At 51.1% G+C, this 5,343-nt stretch overlaps 1 long non-coding RNA gene across 1 annotated transcript; it reads right to left on the bottom strand.

Moving 5' to 3' along the window:
• Window positions 1-988: 988 nt before the first annotated feature.
• LOC107182032 lies at window positions 989-3,459 on the bottom strand. Its single transcript, XR_001512749.1, has 2 exons — window positions 3,270-3,459; window positions 989-1,930 (listed from the first exon to the last, which is right to left on the bottom strand). It is a non-coding gene; the product is annotated as an uncharacterized LOC107182032 (long non-coding RNA).
• Window positions 3,460-5,343: the final 1,884 nt, after the last annotated feature.

Raw genomic sequence — 5,343 nt, 5'->3', positions numbered from 1 at the left:
ATTCTGCCCACACCCAGCTCTGGGTCCCAGCTTTGATCTCGGCAGGATTCTCAGAGTGGCTGTGCCACAGAGGAGACTGGCCCTCTGTGGACTGGGGAGCTGGATACCCTAGCCCCGTGGTCGGCAAACTGCGGCTCGCGAGGCACATGCGGCTCTTTGGCCCCTTGAGTGTGGCTCTTCCTAAGCTTTAGGAGTACCCTGATTAAGTTAATAACAATGTACCTACCTATGTAGTTTAAGTTTAAAAAGTTTGGCTCTCAAAAGAAATTTCAATCGTTGTACTGTTGATATTTGGCTCTGTTGACTAATGAGTTTGCCGACCACTGGCCTCGCCCTCTCTCATGTGCCATGTCTGGCCAAGGCTGCCCTCTGATGCTGGGAACCCCAGCAACTTCTCTAGGACTTTCAGACCCCACCGCTGCCAAGGCTCAGGTGGGCTTTGGAGTTGGCACCCTTCTGCTTGTTCTGTGGGTCCCAGTAACAAGTGGGCCCTTGAGTTGCATTTTCCTGTGCAAGGCCTTCACACAAATCGTGGGTCACAGCACAGGTTCAAGAGACAGCCGGCCCACTCTGGGCCTGTCTTGTTCCTTGAATTGTGGGGACCCTGGACACATCCTAGTATCCCAGCCTCTCACTGCAGTTTTCCACCCCGGTGCTGGGAGATAAGCAATCTGTAGGCGCAGAAGGGAAGGGCCCTGGGCTCATCAGAGGAGGCCTTGCAGGCTGGAATTTTCATTTGGAGCTGGCTGGGGTTGGGCAGGAAGGGTGGGGTACATATGCAAGAGGATATGAGGAGTAGCCTTGGCCCCCACCCCTCAGATATAGCAGGCGATTAGCACTTGTGGGGCGAGACTGCAGAGCAGAGCACTCAGCCTCCCTCCAGCAGGTCCCTGCAAGTCTGGGGAATGTTCTTCCCTCACATGAAGGTGTTTTGCCAATGGCATACCAAAGTCCTAAAAAAATCCCCCTCAGTGGGTTGAAACTGTGGGCTGGAAATCAACAAATACTTTAATTAGAGGAACTAAAAAAAGTAAATACAGAAAAAGCCTCTGCCCTTTGCTTTCTCAGGGAGGGTGGTTTTATCTTTCTTAGTAAACGCCGGTTTGGGGCTTACCACAGGCCAGGCTCCTACAAACTGTGCATGTATAAACCTAAAATGGTGAATAAGAAAAGTGCTTTTACCATTTTCTTGGCATTTGCTTTGGTCCTTCCATGTGGTGCCTGGTGCTCTGGAAATGTGCAGCCTTTCCCTGCAATGGAGAGGCAGGGACGTGATTCATTTATACCGGCTTCGATGACTGTGGTGTCGGAGGCGTGCAAGGGAGTGTGAGTACATTCTTCACCAGATCATGTTCCTTTCCTCCCTGCCCATTGCTGCTCCCGCCACCGGAGCCACAACAGGGATGGGAAGGTGGAGGGAGAGACTGGAGCTGCCCTCTCAGAGCCTCTGCTTGGCACACCGTGTCCTTGTCCCGAGTAGCTTTAGGGCAAGGTGCAGGGGACAGAGTTTGGTTCCCATCTGACTTTCTTTTCAGCTGTGGGTGAGCTCCAATCACACGGGGTGAGTCAGTGCAGGCAGTGACTGGGTTAGGGACCGGGAAGAAAAGAGAGGACTGCCCTGAGGCGGGACATGTTGCCGCTCCCAGGGTCAGCCTCAGAAGACCTGCAGACAAACGGACACCTTCCTGGCCCAGCTGCACATTCCTTTCCATGTCACATAGGCACATAGACTGCGGGCCTTGATCGCTGTCCACTGGGACCAATCAGCACTGTCGAGGGCTTGGGAAAATAGGTTAGCTTTGCCCTGGCTGGTGTGGCTCAGTTGGTTGGGCGCCGTCCCGTGCACCGAAGAGTTGCCGATTCCCAGTTGGGGCATGTGCCTGGGTTACAGGCTTGATCCCCACTGGGGGCCATTAATGTTTCTCTCTTTCTAAAAAAGAAAAATCAATTTAAAAAAATAAAGAAAATAGGTTAGCGTTTCCAAGAGAGACATGGCATCAAAGGCAACAGGCATAAGAGAGAGAAATGTGTTTTCAGCAATTGTGGGGTGCCATGTACTGGGCTGCCACAGTGGGGGTACAGTAGTGAATGGGACAGGCCTGTTGGTGGTGAGGGGGTGACGAAGGGTCTGAGGACAGAGCTGGGTCTCCTCCTAGATCTCCTTTCCAGGCCCAGGACAGTAACCCATACCACTCACCTGGTGACAGGGCGGCCATGGAAAGGCTGGCTTAGGGAATCCTTCTGACCTGGTTTTGGGAGAAACTCAGTGCCCATAAGCCAGGGGTCCTCAAACTACGGCCCACGGGCCACATGCAAATACAAATATTGTATTTGTTCCCGTTTTTTTTTTTTTTACTTCAAAATAAGATATGTGCAGTGTGCATAGGAATTTGTTCATAGTTTGTTTTTTTTTTAAACTGTAGTCTGGCCCTCCACCGGCCTAAGGGACAGTGAACTGGCCCCCTGTTTAAAAAGTTTGAGGATCCCTACCATAAGCCATCCAAGGCAAGCCATGACCTCTTTCCTATGGGCCTGACTGATTCCTCCCCATCCCCTCCCAGCCATGTCCAGATGTCCCTCAGTGACTCATTCATATAGGAAGAGGCAGAGTTCAGAGAGACAAAGCCCCAACCCCAAATCCCTCAGCGAGGCAGGCTCAGGGCCAGGGCTAGGTCTGGTCCTGTCCTGCATGCCATCCATTGTCCTGCACTGCCTTGCCTGGGCTGTTTAGCAAGAGCCACTCAGTCCCACTCCAAGGCTGCATGTCTCCGTCACCTTCAGAGAATGACTTCCTGAGGCCCGTGTGGAAGGCCTGTGTGTATCAGACGGCTGACCAGCGGCTCTCATGGGGGATGAGGCTTTACTGCTTCTCACTACTCCCTGCCCAGAGCCCTGAGAATTTCTGGCATTGACCTGGGCCTTTCCTGGGCGGAGACTAGCCTCTGAGCCAAAGTCAGCACCAGGGCCCATTCCCCTAAGGCGCTTGCCTGTGGGTGCTGACACAGGTGGGAAAGGAATGGGTGGTGGAATCCCCTTTCTATCTTTCCCCTTCCCTACCCCCCACTCCAATCAACTGATAAAAGGAGTGATAATTCACACATGACTCAGTGTTTGGAAGTCCACCGTCAAATCCATATCTCCTGAAACAGTTTTCAAAGGCTTCCGTCGCCCTCATGCCACCACCAGTCCCTGGGTTTCCATGGCTGATCAGCCTCAACCCTGCACCTCTAGCGAGACGGGTCCATTCACACCCTCACCCCAGGACTTACCCACTCCCTGCTTTCATGCTAGGATGAGGCAGTTACTTGGAGCGCTGGCTCTGTCTCTCTTCTGTCTCTGTTTCTCACCATCTCTCTGTCTTGGCTTCCTTGCCACAAAACATGAGGCAGAGACGCAGATGCATTCTCAGGCAGTCTTTTCCAAGTGGCTGAGGAAATGTGTCTGACAATTGCTGGACAGGGCACCTTTCTGAAACTTGACTTTCCCTAATCCCAACGCAGCTCAAAATATGGCATGCGCCAGTGCCAGGGTGTGCTCTAAGATGTGATAGGAGATGACACAGCAGCCGCACTTACATTGTTCTGAATGTACCCGGCACAGTTCTGGATGTATTAATTCATTTAATCTTTACAGCCTCATGAAGTGGACCTATCATTATCCCTATTTCACAGATGAGGAAACTGAGGCCCAAAGAAGTTAAGTAGCTGGTAAGTGACAGAGCCTAGATATTAACCCAGGCAAGTGGGGCTCCAAAAGCCCTTGTCTTCACCATAGTTCAGTTACCAAGACCCTGACTTGACCCTTTAGAGAAGGACTGGAACAGTGGCTCTGGTCTCCTGCCAGCCTGTGAGGCCAGAGGGCTTTAGATGCCACTTGGCAGTCAGTGTGTCTCAGCATCTTCCTGTAACCCGGGGGACAGGAAGCTCTACCTTGAGCGGAAGTGGTGGATGGATCCTTAGGGAGACCTTTCGCCTCTCTGGACTGTCAGAACCCACAGACTCTGGAGAAAACTCCAGTGGGTTGGAGTCACCTCTACAACGTTTCTGGCCATGAACGTTGGAGATCACTTACTGTCACTCCTCTCCCTACTTCCCCAGACACAGGGCAAAGGCCTAGGGGCCTCTGTGGCCATCTCTTCCCGATGGCCAAGAAGTTTCTGATGACCACCCCGCAACACCTCATGTGTGGTCCAGAGTCTTGGTTCAGCCTTTTTCTTTCTAGTTCTCATCTCTCCTGACCCAAAACTCCCTATGGCCAAGACACCCAGACAGGGCCCCACAGAACTTTACTCTGAATGAGTAGAGGCCACGAAAAGGAGAAGGTGATAGGGGACAGCCCAGCCTGGGGGTTATTTGGCATTTTTGATCCTTTGGGATGGACCAAGCTACCCAGTGGCCTCATGGGGATTAGACCATCTCCTTGCACGAGGCTGCCTCCCACTCTGAAAAGAAATTAACCCCATTTCATTCAGACATGCAACCTCATTTCTTTTGGCAACATTGGGCCTGATTTCCTCCAGTCCCTCTTTGAAATAAATGGCAGTTGGAGTGCTTACTATGTGCCTGAGATTGTGCTAAGCTTTAATATGCGTTGTTTTATTCGCTTCTCACATTATCCAATGGTATTAATGCATTATTATTGCCCCTGTTTTCTGAAGCTCAGAAAGGAAATGTGTTTTATCTAAGGTCACGCAGCTAATAAGTGTTGAGCCTGATATTTGATTCCAGGTCTGGTTGTTCCTAGAGCCTATGTTCTCAACCAGAACATAAGTGGTGATGCCCCAGGCTCTTCAGGGCGCCCACCACCCCAATAATCTCCACCAGCAACCCACACATCAAAGCATCCTCATCTAAAGAGACCACCTAAATGAAAACCGTGTGCTCCACTGCAAACAGCTTTGAGACAGGTCTGCCACTCCATAGCTTCTTTCTAACTAGATCCTAGCCTCTAAGCCTCATGCCCACCGATGAAGAAATTCTGGAGGTACCACTAGGGCAGCGGTTCTCAACCTGTGGGTCGCGACCCCTTTGGCGGTCTAATGACCCTTTCACAGGGGTTGCCTAAGACCATCCTGCATATCAGATATTTACAATATGATTCATAACAGTAGCAACATTACAGTTATGAAGTAGCACCGAAAATAATTTTATGGTTCGGTCACAACATGAGGAACTGTATTTAAAGGTCCAGAAGGTTGAGAACCACTGCACTAGGGTCATCGTTGCCATTGTCCCCGCAAGATGGAACTTCATACCTCTCTGGATCTCTGAGTCCCTAGTGTTCACTTAGCCATCAGCCTTCCCAGGCAGGGTATGTGCCAAGGAGTGAACAAAGCTCCATTCA

The sequence above is a fragment of the Myotis davidii genome, unplaced genomic scaffold (genome assembly GCF_000327345.1).
Source record: "Myotis davidii unplaced genomic scaffold, ASM32734v1 scaffold233, whole genome shotgun sequence".
Taxonomy (NCBI): Eukaryota; Metazoa; Chordata; class Mammalia; order Chiroptera; family Vespertilionidae; genus Myotis; species Myotis davidii.
This window is presented reverse-complemented; position numbering and strand designations above follow the sequence as displayed.